This window comes from Panthera tigris, chromosome E2, assembly GCF_018350195.1.
Source record: "Panthera tigris isolate Pti1 chromosome E2, P.tigris_Pti1_mat1.1, whole genome shotgun sequence".
Classification (NCBI taxonomy): domain Eukaryota; kingdom Metazoa; phylum Chordata; class Mammalia; order Carnivora; family Felidae; genus Panthera; species Panthera tigris.
In genome coordinates, this window is record NC_056674.1 from 2,353,873 (window position 1) to 2,375,174 (window position 21,302).

General features: G+C 41.7%; 1 protein-coding gene across 3 annotated transcripts in view; it reads right to left on the reverse strand.

Annotated features, from left to right (window-relative positions):
• The window catches only part of LOC102954817 (zinc finger protein 582), a 122,607-nt gene that overhangs the window by 91,783 nt on the left and 9,522 nt on the right, over positions 1-21,302 (reverse strand). The gene's annotated exons all lie outside the window — the stretch shown is intronic.

A 21,302-nucleotide genomic window follows, 5' to 3' on the forward strand; every position in this document is an offset into this window, starting at 1 on the left:
CAAGCTGCTTCTTGAACTGGGAGATTCGTCAGTACCTGGTGGTGCTGGCGGTACCTCTGCTGACACCTGGAAGCTAGCACCTGCTGTCTGGGAAGATGCTTTCCCTACGGAATTCACTGTGGGGTGGGCATCCACTGGCCAAGAGGCTGCTAACTGAATTCAGGAATGAATGCATGGATAAATGAATACTGCTAGTTTAGGCATACAGAACTGAGGCTCAAAGACATTACACTGTTTCTTGACAAGTGAAATTTTGGGAGCCAAGGTTCAAACCAGAAATTTCTGACGCAAAGTCACAATGATATTCCAGAGCTTTATCTTAAGCCATTTTTGTCTATTTCATTTCACTTATTCTTTTATTTATCCAATATTTTAGTTTCTATTACGTACCAAGTATTTTGCCAAGTTGATGTAAAATGATAGAATCATAACAAAATAGAGGTGGTCTCCAAAGTCATGGAGATCACAGTAAAATAAACGACGCTTACAGTAAATAAGCAAATAGAAGTAGAGTACATTCATATAACACACTGTAATTTAAGAATATTCTGATAGTTTATCCATTATGTCATCACATAGGATGGTTTGAAAGAATTTCATGCAACTTAGATAATGTGGGTTTTTGTTTTTTAGAGAGAGAGAATATCTCAAGCAGTCTCTGTACTGGGAGTCTGATGAGGGTCTCAGTCCCATGACCCTGACACCATGACCTGAGCGGAAATCAAGAATCGGATCCTCAACTGATTAAGCCACCCAGGCGCCCCTATAATTTTTATGTTCATTTTTAACTTTGTTTTGAAATTGTACAAATTTCATAATTTTCATTCATGTTTTCCTTTTTACCCTAGAATTGTTTAATGGAAATGTTTTATAATTTCCTGTTGTAAGCATCCTTTATTTAGGTTTTCATGTTCTCCTTTAAATCTCTTCATTTCTTGCATTGTGAGCATAAATGACACTTGTAATTTCAATTTTTGGACATACTGATGCATTCTTTGTAACCTAACCAAATATATGGTCATTTAAAAAAGATTCTGTTCCTCACCCTGAATAGGAAAATTTTGAAGAAATAAAGGCTGAGATAGGCTGTCCCAAAGGTTTCCCTGGGAAGGCTATTAATCCTTGGTCAGAATCCCGGGAAGTCAGGAGAAATCATGGCAGCCCAGCCAGGCTCCACCTTTTGGCCTACACGAACATCCTTCAATATAAACTTGCTCAGGAAAGCAGAACTGAGAAGAAACAGACCAAGTTGTTAACAGTGGCCATCTATATAGAATATCAATTATTTTCGGGGCGCCTGGGTGGCTCAAGTGTCGGTGGCTCAAGTGTTGGTTAAGTGTCAGACTCTTGATTTCAGCTCAGGTCAGGATCTTGCAGTTTGTGAGACCGAGCCCCACATGGGGCTCTGCGCTGACAGTGAGGAGCCTGCTTGGGATTCTCTCTTCCTCTCTCTCTCTGACCCTCCCCCACTGTCTCTCTCAAAATAAATAAGCTTTTTTAAAAAAATCAATTATTTTCAATATTTATCTTGATAACTTACATTACCCCCACTTTTCTAAAATAACCAGTTATCTGGGTGGCTCAGTTGGTTAAGCCTCCAACTCCTGGTTTTAGGTCAGGTCATGATCTCACGGTTCGTGAGTTCAAGCCCCACATCCGGCTCTGCACTGATAGCACAAAACTTTCTTGGGATTCTGTCTCCCTCTCTCTCTGCTCCTCCTCTACTCGCTCTCTTGCTCTCTCTCAAAAATAAATAAACATTTAAATAAAATAAGCAGTTATCACTCTTCCCAATGGTAAACCCAGACCACATTAATAAGGCTAAATAGTGGGAAGTCACACTTACCCATTTACCACAATTCTATCTGATAAATAAATTACCTTTCCTCTAAGTGTAATGACTTAGCAGAAGCAAAAGTGATTGGAACCATTTAAGAGCTTTGGGTCCCCTAATCACTGATGGTTCAGTTCCTCCAGTTAGACTCCCTCCTACAGAAACCAAACGCCAGGCACAGACCTGGGCTTCTCCCAAGCCTAGCCCTGCTGGAGCAATCAGGGTGACTTCCCAGCTGCTCCCACGAAAGCAGCCCCAGGGAAGGAGCCACAGTTATTGGAGAAAGTGGTTAAAACTGCAACAGCAGCAGCTCTGGGGAGTGCAGGGCAAGTCAGCAGGTGGCAAAGGAGGCATGACACCCCTCCTTCCAACCCACTGTCTGTGGGGCAAAGCACGGGGAGAGGAACTGTGCTCATAGCCCAGGAAACCCATCATTCAGTGTCATCCTCAGATGTTACTAGAACATGCAAGCAGACAACTGAGTATTCAGGAAGCATGAGATCCTCTCTCTGGAACTTGAAAGAGATGGCCCATTTCCCCAGGCTCCCCAAAGGAGAGATTCAACAATAGCACCCTTTTCATCCAGAGGGATAAAATGGATTCTGGAGAGAATGAACAAGCATAGATGGTATTTCAGTACTGTTTTCCTGATGGCAGGAATAATGGGCAGTTTGCATCTTGTTGCGCATAGTTGAATAACTGACTTCTTATTCACCATTGCCATTTTCACGTGTGTGATGCATTACTAGCACATTACATCACATTACTAGTCCTAGACTGACTCCTGGCTTGTGGTTGGCGCTCAGGAGCCAAAGTGGATGTATAGATGTATAGATACACCAGTTGTTCTAAACCTCAGGGGCCACAAGGCAACATATGAAGATACTTTTGCTTGACACAGTTTGGGGAGGGGTTCTATTCTACAGCCTCTAGTGGGTGGAGGCCAGGGGTACTGCTAAACATCCCACAATGGACCTGACAGCTCTCTCCTGAAGTTACCCTGCCAGAATCTCAACAGTGAGGAGGCTCACAGCCCTGCTTTACATATATAAACTTATGTCCCACAAAACTTTTCAATGGATTCACAGTTCTGCATTTTGCAATATACTCTAATTTAGCCAATCCTCTTAACCATTCGTGCCTTTTCTCTTTTAAATATACTGGCATTACCTCTTGTGTGTTAATCTGGTTAAGCAGCTGCCATCTCTGTTTCTATTTTCTTCTTGGGTCTACCCAGGAAGAAGGTGGAGGTCACAGGCCTGCAGCACGTTTTAATGTCCTTGGGGTTTCAGGGCTCTCCCAAATACATAGATGCCCTAAGTTCAGCCATTTTCTTGGGGTTTTATGCTTCACTCAAAGCTCATGGCTATGGGAACAGACACTCCACCCGTAATTAAAACCTCTAGGAGAGCGTCAGGGGGGTTCAGTCGGTTAAGCGTCTAAGTCTTCAGTTTGGCTCAGATCATGATCTACGGTTTGTGAGACCGACCCTGCATTGGGCTGTGCAGTAGCAGCACAGAGCCTGCTTGGGATATTCCCCCCGACCCCCCTCTCTCTCTCTGCCACTTCCCTGCTTGAGCTCTTTCTCTCTCTCTCAAAATAAACAAACAGGAGCATCAGTCATCTGGTTCTTCAAAGCAGATGACTACAGCAAGGACCCAAGAGAAAGACACACTGTGTGGTGTGACTCTTCACAAAAACAGCAGCCACTCCAGTTTTGCTTTCAGAAGCTTCCTCAAGGCTGAAGGGAGCACCAGCCTCCTTGAGAAAGGATGCCTCACCTGCTCTGTGGGGTGAGGGGCAGATCCTGGAGGATGCCCCTTGAGGCTCTGCTGTGTTGTCTTGTGGGCTCTGCGCCTGCCTTCAGCCCACCTGAGCAAGGGGCTCTCAGGCTTCACTTTGACAGGCCTGCTGATGTTGTTATGGTGGCCATCTTTGACCTTACGCTCATCAAAAACTATTCCCTCATTCACTTTACCTGGAGACCACCTTGCAGAACTCTGCTAAGTGAATCGGGAAGAGGGGCACAGAAGGGGACGAGATGACAGGGGGCTAGGCATGTCTGCACCAACATTTCCCATGCCCTCTTATGAAACACAACTCCTGGTCAACTTCCATGATTGTCTGCTACGTCTTACTCATGACTCTGCCTCCTACCTAAATTTGGAAAATGAAAATTTGATGACATCCGTATAGACGGTACTAATTAAGGATCACTTTTCCAAAATAATTGCAAGAGTGTGCTTCCCACACATTAAAAATGTGCATCCAGGCTGCAGCAACTTCTTACTCAACATGTCTTCGGAGGCAAGGGAAACAAAAGCAAAAATGAACTACTGAGACCTCATTAAAATAAAAAGCTTCTGCACACCGAAGGAAACAATAAACAAAACTAAAAGGCAACCGACAGAATGGGAGAAGATATTCATAAACAACATATCAGATAAAGGGTCAATATCCAAAAATCTATAAAGAACTTATCAAACTCAACACCCAAAAAACAAATAATCCAGTGAAGAAATTGGCAAAAGACATGAATAGACACTTCTCCGAAGAAGACATCCAGATGGCTAACAGACACATGAAAAAATGTTCAACATCACTCATCATCAGGGAAATACAAATCAAAACCACAATGAGATACCACCTCACACCTGTCAGATGTGGGTAACATTAACACCAACACAGATGTGGGTAACATAATGTGGCTAACATTAACAACTCAGGCAAAACATGTTGGCAAGGATGCGGACAAAGAGGATCTCTTTTGCATTGTTAGTGGGAATGTAAACTGGTGCAGCCACTCTGGAAAACAGTATGGAGGTTCCTCAAAAAGCCAAAAATACAACTGTCCTACAACCCAGCAACTGCACTACTAGGTACTTATCCAAGGGATACAGGTGTGCTGTTTCGAAGGGACACATGCACCCCGATGTTTATAGCAGCACTATCGACAACAGCCAAAGTATGGAAAGAGCCCAAATGTTCATCAACGGATGAATGGATAAAGAAGATGTGGTGTATATATATACAATGGAGTATTACTTGGCAATCAAAAAGAGTGAAATCTTGCCATTTCCAACTATGTGGATGGAACATGAGGGTATTAAGCTAAGTGAAATTAGTCAGAGAAAGGCAAATATCCTATGACTTCACTCATATGAGGACTTTAAGAGACAAAACAGACGAACATAAATAATATAAAAATAACATAAAAACCGGGAGGGGGACAAAACATAAGAGACTCCTAAATATGGAGAACAGAGGGTTGCTGGAGGTGTTGTGGGAGGGGGGATGGGCTAAATAGTTAAGGGGCACTAAGGAATCTACTCCTGAAATCATTGTTGCACTATATGCTAACTCATTTGGATGTAAATTAAAAAAAAAAATTTTTTTTTAAATGTGCATCCAACACCTCATAGGTCAGTGATGCCGCTCTGAGTAACATGCACCCAGTGTTCTGGAAGTGAGCACACCATGGTGGATGAACTGAGATTGTGGCAAACATGTATTCGAACCATGGAGAAGTCCTACGAGCTAGGAGTAGTTTGGGTTCTCTAGAGGTGCACCCCACACACTATGATGAAGGGCAACGGAGGAGCCTGCCTGTGTTTGCAATGGGAAATCACATCTGCTGACTGTCATCCCAAAAAGTCTACTGGGATTGGGGCCAATCTGTGCTTATATATTCACTCAACACTTTTTTGGTGACTGTCTACATGCTAGGGTCTGTGTGAAGGACCAAGGCTTACCTGTTAGGGGTCAGGCGGTAGCACATTGGTCAGGAACGCAGGCTTTGTCTGTAGACTGCATTCAAATCCCACGTCTGACTTGTTGATATAGTGGCTCTAGCAATTAGTAAGGACAATGCCTGTGATTTTTCATTCACAAACTATGGGTAACGATAACATCTTCCTCACTGGGTTGGGATAAGGTAAACAAGTTAATACACATTAAGTTTTAAAGACTAAATGAGCTCATAGCCTTAATGCTGGAAAGTGCTGTCATGCTCTGCCCTACAGACAATTGTTGACAATGCATCAACATGGGAAGATTTTGAAAAATCAATGTATGAGATTCCAGAGAGAAGGTGACCTGGGGGATTATGGGACTTCACAGAGGTGGGCAGAAGGGGATTTTAGAGTGGGCACACCTCATTTGTGAAGTCAGTTTTAAGGATCCTCCATGGTAATTCCTGTGCTAGGCCTGTGATAAACCTTTATTTTTTTTTTTTAGTTTTATTTAAGTAATCTCTATACCCAACATGGGGCTCGAACTCATGACCCTGAGCTCAAGAGTGGGACCCTCCTCCCACTGAGCCAGCCCTGTAACAAGCCCTTAGCCCTCTGAAACCCTTTGTGATGCATCAGAGTCATGAGGAATGCTTTCCTCAACACCCCCACCCTCCAGTGATGTGACATTGGGCGAAACAGTCTCATTGCTTGTTTCTGTTTGGTTCACTCTCATATGAGATCATACAGTATTGGTTATAAAGATTAAGGAGAAATGACATAATGTGTGTAGTGCCTGTCCCTGTGCCTGGTCCTCAGAGCAGTCCTCCACCCATGGAAACATCCCATTTCCTTGCTCGGTTTTGTCATATCATTGTCTTCCTCAAAGACATTCTTGCCCTGAGGTGCCTGGGTGGCTCAGTTGGTTAAGTGTCTGACTTCGGCTCATGATCTCACGCTTTGTGGATTTGAGCCCCGCGTTGGGTTCTGTGCTGACAGCTCAGATCCTGGAGCCTATTCAGATTCTGTGTCTTCCCCTTTCTCTGCCCCTCCCGTTTACACTCTGTCTCTGTCTCTCTCAAAAATAAATAAACATTAAAAAAAAATTTTTTTAAAGATGTTCTTGCTGAGTAATTGGGACAATGTGACTTTGCATTGTGTCTACAAGAATATACTCCTCTGCGAAATACAAAACAATTTTTTTTAATTTATTTATTTATTTTGAGAGAGAGTGCACGAGCAGGGGAAGGGCAGAAAGAAAGAAGAGAATCCCAAGCAGGCTCTATGCTGTCAGCACAAAGCCTGATGCAGGGCTTGAACTTACAAACCTTGAGATTATGACCTGAGCCGAAATCAAGAGACAGACGCTTAACTGACTGAGCCACCCAGGTGCCCGAGAAATACAAATTTATATAATCATCCAACAAATGAGCTTTACAGTACTAACAGCTCATGATCTCTATGTCACAATGAATAATAAACATTTTCTCAGTGTTGCGAAATTACTTGTAAATATCACAAAAAGCAATGATAATCATCTTTGAAAAAGTCTGTACCTGAGATTCTGACAGCCTGAGGCCTCGTCACTAATTTGGGGGATTGAGGAAGTGACTGCAAAGGTCTGTCCTCTTCTGGTTTCCCTGGCTCCTGGGGACCAAGAAAGGTGACTCCAGCTCCCTCCTTGTCTGGGACCTGGATTCCAATTCTTTCTCTAGATATCTGAGGCTATCAGAAACTCAACTCAGCCTCTGGACTGCCTTTATTGAATTTAAAAATGTCCAGGGACACCTGGGTGGCTCAATCAGTTGAGCGTTCCACTCTTGATTTTGGTTCAGGTCATGATCCCAGGGTCATGGGATCGAGCCCCGTGTTGGGCTCCATGCTGAGCACGGAGACTGCTTAAGATTCTCTCTCTCCCTCTGCCCTTCACCCTCACTCACACACTCTCTCTCTAAAATAAAATAATAAATATAAATAAATAAATTAATTAAAATGTCTATTGGGTTTTGAAAAGCTGCCCTAAAATATCATGAATAATCTCCTATGATCCTAAAGGAATAGGACCAGTAAACACTACTTTACTCTTTTGTTAGTGTTCTGATTCCACCAAATAGAGTTGTTCTAAATGACATTTTGGACATAATGGAAGAAAACCAATCACACTCTGTCTCTGAATGCTTGCTGATTAAGCAGGAGCATGCTTTTATTTTCCCGTTCTCTCTCTCATTTACTAATCTTGCTCCAACCTACCTGCATGTATGTTCACCCTCCTCACATCTGTCAAATAGCATCCCCAGATATCAGCAAGACAACCCATCCATGAGATAAAGCCAAGCTCCCTCCAATCCCAGCATGACAGAGCACTGCCTCAATGATGTCTCCTAGCCTCTGCGTGAAGGGGGCAAGTTGGGACCTTTTCTTTTGTGATTTGAAGGTGGTTTAAGTGGAAATTTCAATGCAGAGTTTTCCTAAGGATTGAGTAGGAATCATGCATGGTACAATGATTTTGGAATGATGAGACAAAGTGATGACAAAGTCAGTCATCTGAGGTAAGGAGTTCAAAGACTCTTGACCTCTAAACTGTTGTATAATGATTTCTGTCAAAGAGATGGACCTTTCAGACAGTTCCTAAAATGAACGAAGGTTACTTGCAACCTTTGTTATGTTGTGTCCCGCTCACAGCACAACGATAGCAAAGTTGTGCTGTGAGTAGAACTGTACAATCAAACAGGAGTCAACAATGAACTGTGTGTGAATGTTGTAGTAAGTACACTGTATGTGTGGATTTATCCACTCTGATGTTCCGTGAATTTTTATAGGTAAGAGAGAAGTAGAGGGTACTATAAAAACCACAGGTGAATAGTAGCAAGTTTTACAAAAGGCTAAATGGCCACTGGACAGCTAGATGACCACTTATTTAGCTATCAGAACAAAAGAGAGTGGAGGGTCAGTTCTCCCAACTATGCTATTTATCTTTATGGGTAATACACAAATATAATATAATGGATGCTAGTCCAAGACTCATCAGACCAATAAGGTGAAAAGGAAACCATAATTAGATTCCAAGTAAGCATAAAAGTTTAAGAAAAAAATCTATGGAGTAAAAAATAAAAATAAAAATAAAAAGACAAAAGGTTATATCATCATTGAGAACCAAGGTATTAACAATACTATTGAAAGACACAGAAAGCCCCAGAAATTCCCAAGAATAAAATTGTATCTTTTTTTTTAAGATTTTATTTTTAAGCAATCTCTACACCCAACATGGGGTTTGAACTTACAACCCCAAGATCAAGAGTCACATGCTCCACTGACTGAGCTGGCCAGGGGTCCCTGTCTTCAATGTCTTATATCAGTGTCTTATAGTTTTCAGCATACAGACCTTTCATCTCCTTGGTGAAATTTATTCCTAGATATATTATTCTTTTTGATGCTATTGTAAATAGGATGGTTTTCTTAACTTCTCTTTTTGATAGTTCAGTATTAGCGTATAGAAATAACTGATTTTTGTATATTGATTTTGTATCCTGCAACTATACTGAATTTATTATTCTAATGGATTCCTGACTAGTTCTTGATGTTCCTGTTCAGATTTTTGGAGACAACATTTGAAGGGGCTGGATGCTTTGCGCTGGCCATTGAGGAGATCAACAGAGATGCCAATCTGCTTCCCAACCTCACCCTGGGTGTCTCCCTTTGGGACTCCAGGTGTCCCTGGCCCTTCAAAAGGTAGTGAATCTGCACTCAGGTTACAAGGGCTGCACTCCTAACTACAGGTGTTGGGGCAGCCCCCCTCTGGCTGCAGTGGTTGGAACAACAAGTTCAGCTCTTTCTAGTCCCATGGCAAAACATCTGGGGCTTTACAAAATTCCTCAGGTGAGTAGTCCTGAAACCCCCATCATTATGCTTAATTACATCCCTATTACAAGCATCATGGACTTACTTATTTATACAAAGTCAAATTCTTTTTGAGCCTCCTTATCCTAAACTACAAAATAAAGAAAACCATAGTCTTCTCCTTGTAAGTTGGGGGAAGGACTGAAGAATAGATGTGAAGGGTGAAAACAGACTAAGTCCTAACGTGGTATTATTGTCTTGACTCTTACCCTCTTCCTCTTCTTCATCCTTCTTCTCTTCTTCAATTTCCTGTTATCATTGGCAGTTTTCTTATCACATAGTAAAACATCAGAAATTGTTGGGGCGCCTGGGTGGCTCAGTCGGTTAAGCATCTGACTTCGGCTCAGGTCATGATCTCGCGGTCCGTGAGTTCGAGACCCGTGTCGGACTCTGTGCTGACAGCGCAGAGCCTGGAGCCTGTTTCAGATTCTGTGTCTCCCTCTCTCTCTGACCCTCCCCCATTCATGCTCTGTCTCTCTCTATCTCAAAAATAAATAAACGTTAAAAAAAAATTAAAAAAAAAAAAAAGAAATTGTATTAAGGTCTCATACCCTGTGGTCATCATGTACCAAACCAACCTTTCAGATTCTCGGATGACAGTCAAATCTTGTCTCAGAGACATTATTTATACATCGCTACCACAACCAAAACAACCACAATAGTAGCATCCACTTAAGAAGGAACTCTGATTCTCCTGGAATTTTTCTAAGAAATTCTCATTTTGAGGAATCTGTGGTAGCGAGGAATTGTGCCTTCATTCTTGCCTGGGGATTTCAGAAGCTGTGAGTCCCACCCCCCTGTACCAGCCAGGAGAGGAGAATAGAAAAAGTGCACGGAGTATTCTCAGAAGAAAGCCTTATTGGACTTTCCATTCTTTTATGTGTGGCTGTCAGACAGAGGTCTGTCTGGGGCGCCTGGGTGGCTCAGCTGGTTGAGGGTCCAACTTTGGCTTAGGTCATGATCTCGCAGTTCATGAGTTCAAGCCCCGCATGGGGCTTGCTGCTCTCAGTGCAGAGTCTGCTTTGGATCTTCTGTCCCTCTCTCTCTGCCTCTCCCCTGCTTGTGCACATGTGCTCGCGCGCTCTCTCTCTCTCAAAAATAAAGTTAAAAAAATGTTGAAAATAAAAATGAAAAAATAAAGGGGCGCCTGGGTGGCTCAGTCGGTTAAGCATCCGACTTCAGCTCAGGTCATGATCTCACAGTTCATGGGTTCAAGCCCCGCATGGGGCTCTGTGCTGACAGCTCAGAGCTTGGAGCCTGCTTCGGATTCTGTGTCTCCCTCTCTCTCTTCCCCTCCCCCACTTGTCTCTGTCTCTCTGTCTCTCTCAAAAATAAACGTTAAAAAAATAAAAAATTAAAAAATTAAAAATAAAAAAAAAGATAGAGGTCTGTACCTATGGTGTTTCCATGCTTCAGGTTGGATTTAAACACAGCTTTTAAAAAGAAAGATGTACAAGTAGACACCAGAAACAACTGTCTGGCCTTCTGAATTACTCAGTGACGTAACGTATTTCAACAAATGCTACGGAAGGATATTCTCTCTTCCTATTTAACCTAGCTGTGTTCAGTGCCAGATAAATGGGGCAAGCCAACCAAGAATGGAGATACATTGTTGATTTTAAAGTATGTCCATCCAGCATGGTAAAAGGTGGGACGAAGGCACAGTGGTGTGGGTGGTTGTCATAGAAACGGAAGCACGTTCCAATTGAGCAGCTTTCTCAGAAGGGTTATTAGTGGGATTTGAATTTTAACTCAGAGATGAGATATTTAACCACCACAGCATGTCCTGCTGCAAATGACACCCTTTGAACAAAAGAGAAAAGACAAAGGGTACTGGGAAATCTAGGGGATCTATTACATTGGTGTCCAAGCATTCAAGAGGTTTTATTACATGCTCTCCCTGGTATCCATGTTTTCTTTCACTCCTCCCTAACTGTTGTACCCTGCATCCTTCTTGATGCAAAGAAATGTCAATTTTATTATAAATTTAAAAAAGAATAATCCATAAAAATAAAATATTAAAAAGCGTTATTTGAGAGAGGGGGGCAGCATGCGTGCAAGTCGGGGAGGGGCAGAGGGAGACAGAATCTTTTTAAAAATTATTTAATGTTTATTTATTTTTAAAATTTTTTTAACATTTATTTATTATTGAGAGACAGAGACAGAGCATGAGTGGGGTAGGGGCAGAGAGGGGGGAGACACAGAATCCGAAGCAGACTCCAGGCTCTGAGCTAGTCAGCTCAGAGCCCCACACGGGGCTCGAACTCACAGACCATGAGATCATGACCTGAGCTTAACGAAATGAGCCACCCAGGCGCCCCTAGACAGAGAGAGAATCTTAAGCAGGCTCCCGCTTGTGCTTTCTCTTTCTCTCTCTCTACAAAAGAATAAAAAGAACAGTCTACAAAAGAGAAAAACCATCAAACCTGGGTGGTGGGGGTGAGAGGGCTGGCTATCGGCATCGTATCAAATGCGCAATGCCCCGTCTTGGAGAGAGCGACAATCTGTTTGTTCCTTCGAGACACAAACAGTGCAGGCTCTGCCCAAGGGTCATTATCCAAATAAGAAAGGGGACCACTGCCTTCCCAAAACGGAGACTTTCCCAGCCTGACTCCAGCATGTCTCACACTGTCCTTAACTGCCCTCTCCGTTCTGACCTTGGTGGTGTTTGTGAGGCATTGAAACCCCCCTGGTCAAAGCCAACAAGCGGACCCTCAGCAATGCCCTCCTGTCTCCCCCATGCTCTGCTTCCTCTGCCCCTTGCTCTTCCTCAGCTGCCCCACTGCTGCCACCTGCCTCATCCATCCGACAGACCACATCTGCAGCTGGGTTCATGGTGGCCCTGTCCCCCATCTCAGTCAAGACCATCACTGTAGTCAGGGTCAACAAGCAGGGTCCAGAGGTGAGCGGGTCCTTGCACAGCTCACTCCTCTGCTCCTCGTCCAAGGGGTCCTCTTGGGGTCGGCCTGGGGGTATCTCCCCCTTCCTGGACAAGGACCCTCAGTCTTCACTTGGCCACATCACCATCCAGTGTAATGAGGGCTCTGATGCCGCCTCCTACTGTGTCCACCTTCTGCCCTGTTACCTGGGCTTCTTGATCCTGGGACCCCTGCTATTGCTTTCTGGGAAAGAAACCTGCCTGACACCTTTGGTGAAGTCAAGTTCCTCACCTTCAGTATGCTGGTGTCCAGCAGTGTCTGGGTGGCCCTCCTCCCAAGTCGCCACGGCGCCCAGTGCAAGGCCACTCTGGCTGTGGGGATCTCCTCCATCGTGGCCTCCAGCGCCAGGCCACTTGGCTGTATCTTTGTCCCCAAGTGCTGTGTGATCCTCCCTCATCCAAAAGAACACCCTTTGGTCTTTAAAGAAAAGGCCCAAGAAACCAGAAAAAAAAGGACCCCATCAGGATCGGGTTAAGATGGTGGAGCAGGATGGAGGCCCTGAGCTTGTCTTGTCCCTGAAATGCAGCTAGATCAGCACCAAGCCATTTTGAACACCTAGGAAACTGATCTTAGGATTAACACAACAATCTGCATAACCGGAGGCACAGAACTTGGCCGTCCGCGGTGCAGAGAGGTGAAATGGGGGAAAGAAAAACCGTGGAGGGTAGGAAACTGTTTTTGCAGAGAGAAGACAGAGAAAGAGAAAGGGGAGAGTGTGGCGCATTGGGGATTGTGCAAGAAAAGCACTCCCCTGAAAGCAGCTGGAGAGAAAGAGACAGAAAGAGTGAAAACACTCAGAGGGGACTGAACAAGAAATCTGTTCCCCAAAACCATTGAGGAGAAGAAAGGAGAGGGTTTCGATGCCACCAGCATTCTATAAACAGTGGAGCACAGAGTCTGAAGTTCCAGATTTCAGTGCCTGGCAGTGCTCTGGCAAGGAAATAGGACAAATCACCAGGAGCAGGCAGTGGGGTCTGAGGGATCTGTGTGCCACACAGGGAGAAATGGTTCCCCCACTTGTAGTGCATTTGGTAGAAGCCATACAGCCTGGCCTCATCACAGGCAAAGGTCCCAGAAGACCCTGGAGAGCAGCCGCATTTGTTGGTATTGGGACAAACACACCAGAGTGCAGTGACAACTGGTGCCAGCTGTGTGTTATGATTTGACTTAATCTCTGAACCTCTGCTGCTATGTGATTGCATGAACATTTTCTGGGGCAAGCTGGCACCTGGCCATTGATCTGTAAGACCCTCCCCCAGAGGGCTGGCACGGGTCCAAGCCACAGGGGTCTGCGGGGGTTTTCAAACACAACCCCATCTAAGATAAAACTCTGGAGGGAGGTGCCACCTAACAGGCAGAGCTTGGACACTGACAGGGTAGAGGCAGGAAGTGAATGGACGCCTGAGACAAAGGTAGGGAGCTTGATCATGGGGTGGTGAATGAACCAAGTTCCTGTGCTGGAGACTAGGGAGTTGGGTGAAGTCATTTCCACCTCTCCCTCCCCCCGCCCGCATGTGCATCACATTGATCCACCCCAGTAAGCCAAGCAGCGCCACCTAGTGGAAAATGGGGCCATTACACCAACCCCCACCCCCCGACCCCCCACCCAACTGCGCCCTCCAAGCACATCCCCTAGAAGACCACCAAAGTCACTCCACCCACTTAGAGTATGGACTACAGATGTAACGTCATTCAAGTTTCATTCTGTTTGCTGGCTCGTTTATTCGTTTTCTTTGCTTGTTTTTGCTTAAATTATTTTTTTCCTTTTTTTTTTCTTTTTCCCCCTTTTTTTTCTTCCTCATTCTTGGATACAGAAAGATAAATTTTTATTTTTGTTTTTGTTTTTCTTACATTATTTTTTATTTTTCAAATTTTTTATTCTATTTCATTTTACTTCATTTTATTCTATTTTATTATATAAATTTTTTTAATTTTAAAAATTTACTTAACTTTTTTTCTTCTCTTTCCCTTTTTCCTCTATCATATTGAGCTTCTTTCAATAAGCTTCTTTCAAAACACACCTAAGATCTAGCTTCCTTTATTCAATTTTTTGTTTTGTTTTTAATTTTTTAAATTTATTTTATTAATATTTTTTTCTTTCTTCAAAATGACAAGGGACACCTTGGTGGCTCAGTTGGCTGGGCATCCGACTTCAGCTCAGGTCATGATCTCAGTCTGTGGGTTTGAGCCCCCGCATTGGGCTCTGTGCTGACAGCTCAGAGCCTGGAGCCTACTTTGGATTCTGTGTCTCCCTCTCTCTCTGTCCTGCCTCCACTTGTGTTCTGTCTCTCTCTCTCTCAAAATAAATAAAATGTAAAAAAATAATTAACAAAATGACAATATGAAGGAATTCACCCCAAAGAAAGAACAGGAAGAAATGACAGCCAGGGACTTAATCAACACAGATATGAGCAAGATGTCTGAACTAGAATTTAAAACCATGATAATAACAATACTAACTGGGGTTGAAAAAGCATAGAATCCCTTTCTGCGGAGAGAAAAGAAATAAAATCTAGTCAGGACGAAATTCAAAATGCTATAACCAAGATGCAATCACGACAGCAAGGATGGATGAAGTAGAGCATAAAATCAGTGATTTAGGAGATAAAATTATGGAAAATAATGAAGCAGAAAAAAGAGGGAAACAAAGGCAAAAGATCACAATACAAGACTTAGAGAACTCAGTCACTTATTAGAAAGGAATAACATCCAAATTATAGAAGTTCCAGAAGACAAAAAGAGAGAAAAGGGGGCAGAAAGTTTATGTGAGCAAATTATAGCAGAAAACTTTCCTAATCTGGGGAAGGACAGAGACATCAAAATTCAAGAAGCACAGAGAACTCCCATTAGATTCCACAAAACCAACCATCACCAAGGCATATTATAGTCAAATTCACAAAATACACAGACAAGGAAAAAATGAAAGCTGCACAGGAGAAAAGTCCTTAACCTCTAAGGGAAGCAGATCAAGGTTCATAGCAGACCTATCCACAGAAAACTGGCAGGCCAGAAAGGAATGGCAGGATATATTCAATGTGTTGAATTGGAAAAAGTGCAGCCAAGAATCCTTTATCCAGCAAGGCTGTCATTCAGGATAGAAGGAGGGATAAAGAGTTTCCCAGACAAAAACTAAAGGGAGTTCATGACCACTAAACCAGCTCTGCAATAAATTCTAAGGGGAACCCTTGAGTGGAGAAAAGACAAAACAAAACAAAACAAAAAACAAAGCAACAAAGACTAGAAAGGACCAGAGAACACTGCCAGAAACACCAACTCAACAGGCAACACAATGGCACTAAATTCATACCTTTCAGTACTCACTCTAAACGTGAATGGAATAAACACTCCAATCAAAAGTCATAGGTATCACAATGACCCATTTTGAAAACAAGACCCATCTATATGCTGCTTATAAGACACTCATTTTAGACCTAAAGAAACCGGCAGATTGAAAGTAATGGTATGGAGAACTATCTATTATTCTAATGGTCATCAAAAGAAAGCTGGAGTAGCCATACTTATATCAGACAAACTAGATTTTAAAACAAAGACTGTAACAAGAGATGAATAAGGGGATTATATTGTAATTAAGGGGTCTATCCACCAAGAAGATCTAAGAATTATAAATATTTATGCCCCCAATGTGATAGGACCCAAATATATAAATCAATTAACCACAAACATAAAGAAACTCACTGATAATAATACAATAGTAGAGGACTTCAACACCCCACTTACAACAATGGACATATCATCTAAGCAGAAAATCAACAAGGAAACAATGGCTTTGAATGACACACTGGACCAGATGGACTGAACAGATATATTCAGAACATTTCATCCTAAAGCAGCAGAATACACATTCTTCTCAAGTGCACATGGAACATTCTCCAGAAGAGATCAGATAGTAGGTCACAAATAAGCTCTCAACAAGTACAAAAGTATCAAGATCATATCATGCACATTTTCAGACCACAATGCTATGAAACTCGAAATCAACCACAAGAAAAAAACTGGAAAGACCATGAATACTTGGAGATTAAAGAACATCCTACTAAAGAATGAATGGGTTAACCGAGAAATTAAAGAGGAAATTAAAAAGTACATGGATTGGGGCGCCTGGGTGGCTCAGTCGGTTGAGCGGCCGACTTCAGCTCAGGTCATGATCTCGCGGTCCGTGAGTTCGAGCCCCGCGTCGGGCTCTGTGCTGACAGCTCAGAGCCTGGAGCCTGTTTCAGATTCTGTGTCTCCCTCTCTCTGACCCTCCCCCGTTCATGCTCTGTCTCTCTCTGTCTCAAAAATAAATAAACGTTAAAAAAAAAATTAAAAAGTACATGGAAACCAATGAAAATGAAAACACGACAGAACAAAACTTCTGGGACACAATGAAGGTGGTCATAAGAGGGAAGTATAATGCTTCAGGCCTTCCTAAAGAAGGAAAAAAGGTCTCAAATACACAGCCTAACTTAACACCTAAAAGAGCTGGAAAAAGAACAAACAAAGCCCAGACCAGTAGGAAAAAAGAAAGAAATAATAAAGATTAGAGCAGAAATCAATGATACCGAAATCGAAAAACAAGAACAGATCAATGAAGCCAGGAGCTAGTTCTTTGAAAGAATGAACAAAACTGATAAACCCCTAGCCAGATTGATCAAAAAGAAAAAGGACCCAAATAAATAAAATCAAAAATGAAAAAGGAGAGATTACAACCAATACCGCAAAAATACAAACAATAATATGAGAATATTATGAGCAATTATATGCCAACAAATTGGGCAATCTGGAAGAAATGGACAAATTCCTAGAAACATATAAACTACCAAAACTGAAACACGAAGAAATAGAACATTTGAACAGATCCATAACTAGTAAGGAAGTTGAATCAGTAATCAAAAATCTCTCAACAAACAAGAGTCCAGGGCTGGATGCCTTTCCAGGGGAATTCTACCAAACATTTAAAGAAGAGTTAACACCTATTCTTTTGAAGCTGTTCCAAAAAATAGAAATGGAAAACTTCCAAACTCATTCTATGAAGCCAACATTACCTTTATTACAAAACCAGACAAAGACCCCACTAAAAAGGAGAACTACAGACCAATTTCCCTGATGAACATGGATGTAAAAATTCTCAACAAGATAATAGCAAACTAGATCCAACAATATATTAAGAGAATTATTCATCACAATCAGTAGGATTTATTCCTAGGATGCAGGACTGGTTCAATATCCACAAATCACTCAATGTGTTACATCACATTAATAAAAGAAAGGATAAGAACCACATGATCCTCTCAATAGATGCAGAGAAAGCATTTGACAAAACACAGCATCCTTTCTTGATAAAAACCCTCAGGAAAGTACGGATAGAAGGATCATACTTCAAGATCATAAAGGCCACATATGAAAGACCTACTGCTAATATCATCCTCAATGGGGAAAAACTGAGAGCTTTCCCCCTAAGGTCAGGAACATGACAAGGATGTCCACTCTCACTCTCACCTCTGTTATTCAACGTAATGTTGGAAGCCCTAGCCTCAGCTCTCAGACAACACAAAGAAATAAAAGGCATCCAAATCGTCCAGATGGAGGTCAAACTTTCATTCTTCACCGATGACATGGTACTCTATGTGGAAAACCCAAAAGACCACCAAAAAAACGTGCTAGAACTGATCTATGAAATCAGCAAAGTTGCAGGATATAAAATCAATGTAAAGAAATCGGTTGCATTTCTATACACCAATAATGAAGAAACAGAAAGAGAAATCAAGGAATCAATCCCATTTGCAATTGCGTTAAAAACCATAAATACCAAGGAATAAACTTAACCAAAGAGGTGAAAAATCTATACACTGAAAACTATAGAAAGCTTATGAAAGAAATTGAAGAGAACACCAAAAAATGGAAAAATATTCCATGCTCGTGGATTGGAAGAACAAATATTGTTAAAATGTCGATACTACCCAAAGCAATCTACATATTCAATGCAATCCTTATCAAAATAACACCATAATTCTTCACAGAGCTAGAACAAACACTCCTAAAATTTGTATGGAACCAGAAAAGACCCCGAATAGCCAAAGCAATCCTGAAAAAGAAAACGAAAGCTGGAGGCATCAAAATTCCAGACTTCAAGCTGCATTACAAAGCTGTAATCATCAAGATAGTACGGCACTGGCACAAAAACAGATACTTAGATCAATGGAACAGAATAGAGAACCCAGAAATGGATCCATAAACGTATGACCAACTAATCTTTGACAAAGCAGGAAAGAATATCCAATGGAATAAAGACAGTCTCTTCAGCAAGTGGTGCTGGGAAAACTGGACAGCGACACACAGAAAAAATTAACCTGGACCACTTTCTTACACCATACACAAAAATAAGCTCAAAATGGATGAAAGACCTAAATGTAAAACAGGAAGCCATCAAAATTCTAAAGGAGAAAACAAGCAACAACCTCTTTGACCTCGGCCGCAACAACTTATTACTTGACATGTCTCCGGAGGCAAGGGAAACAAAAGCAAAAATGAACTACTGGGACCTCATTAAAATAAAAAGCTTCTGCACAGCGAAGGAAACAATCAGCAAAACTAAAAGGCAACCGACAGAATGGGAGAAGATATTTGCAAACGACATTTCAGATAAAGAGTCAATATTAAAATCTATAAAGAACTTATCAAACTCAACACCCAAAAAACAAATAATCCAGTGAAGAAATCGGCAAAAGACATGAATAGACACTTTTCCAAAGAAGACATCCAAATGGCTAACAGACACATGAAAAAATGCTCACCATCACTCATCATGAGGGAAATGCAAATCAAAACCACAATGAGATACCACCTCACACCTGTCAGAATGGCTAACATTAACAACTCAGGCAAAACAGATGTTGGCGAGGATGCGGACAAAGAGGATCTCTTTTGCATTGCTGGTGGGAATGCAAGCTGGTACAGCCACTCTGGAATGAAGGTTCCTCAAAAAATTAATACTAGAACTACCCTATGACCCAGCAATTGCACTACTAGGTATTTACCCAAGGGATACAAGAGTGCTGATTCGAAGGGGCACATGCACCCTAATGTTTATAGCAGCACTATTGACAATAGCCAAAGTATGGAAAGAGCCCAAATATCCATTGACTAATGAGTGGATAAAGAAGCTGTGGTATGTATGTATATATGTGTGTATATATGTATATATATAATGGAATACTGCTCGGCGATCAAAAAGAATGAAATCCTGCCATTTTCAACTACATGGTTGGAACTAGAGGGTATTATGCTAAGCGAAATTAGTCAGAGAAAGACAAATATCATATGACTTCACTCATACGAGGACGTTAAGATACAAAACAGATGAACACAAGGGAAGGGAAGCAAATATAATATAAAAACAGAGAGGGAGACAAACTATAAGAGACTCTTAAATAAAGAGAGCAAAGTGAGGGTTGCTGACAGGGTATTGGGTGCAGGGAAGGGCTAAAAGGGTGAGGGGCATTAAGGAGTGCACTTGTTGGGATGAGCACTGGGTGTCATATGTAAGTGATGAATCACTAAATTCTATTCCCAAAATCATTATTAGAGTATATGTTAACTTGGGATGGACGGGTTGGATGGATTGGATGGATGGATGACCCCATCATACATAGCCTGTTTGTTGCAGAGAAATTGTAACCTGATTATACAAAATACCCCCCAAAATCAATAAAAAAAAATGACTTATTTGAAAAAAAAAAGAAATGAAAATGAAAAATGAAAAAATGAAATACAGACAGGCAATTTACAGAAGCAAAACCTGAATCATCAATGATTAGTAAAAAGCTGCTAAGTTTGATTAGAAATCAAAAATAAATTTAAACCACCATGGAGTACTCCTCATGACAATGCCAAAAACTACAAGTCTGTAATCACTGTTGACCAGGATGTAGACACACACATACACGCGCACACACACACACACACACACACACACACACACAGAAAGGATTTGATAAACTTGGCACCTGTTAAAGAATATTTCCAGAATGAATTCTTAAGTAAAATTAGGAAGGTATAAATGAGTGTCAACTGGGGTGCTTGGCTGACTCAGTGGAGCACGTGACCCTAGATCTCGGGGTTGTGAGTTAGAGCCCCACGTTGGGTGGAAGGATTACTTAAAAAAATAAAAAAAATTGTGACTTTTGAACCATGTGGACATTTTACATGTTCAAACATAAAATAAAATTTAAAAAAAAGTCAAAACACCACCTATAAAAATAGGGAGGGGGGCATTCAACTTCTCTGTGCCTGTCTCCTCCTTTGCAAAATGTGGAAAACAACAGAATCCACCTTAAGGACTTGGTATAGAAACTCAATGAAGTCATCAATATATTGCACTTAGCAAAATCTCTAACATGTGCTCAGAGCTAAATAAAGGTTCCTATTATAAATTGATGATTTTAAAATTGAGCTAATAATCACTATCCTTTAAGTTGCAGGGAAAATTATACGACAATAATGCAGGTAAAGCATGGGGCACATAATAGGCAATTAATAAATAACCACTACAACTTAAGATTCTCTGGAGAAACAGACCAATAGGATATATATAAAGAGATTTCTTTTTTTTCTTTTTTTAAAATATAATTTATTGTCAAATTGGCTAACATACAGTGTGCTCTTGGTTTTGGGAGTAGATTCCCGTGATTCATTGCTTACATACAACACACAGTGCTTCTTAGGACCAATCGGCTCATGTGTTTATGGGGTCTAAGAAGACCCACAGCTTGCCATCTGCTCGCTGGAGACCCATGAAAGCCAGTGTTGTAAATTCCACACCAAGGGGTCAGCCTGAGACAGAATTTGCCCCTTCCTCAGCCTTTTTTGTTTTATTCAGGCCCACAGTGGATTGGGTAATGG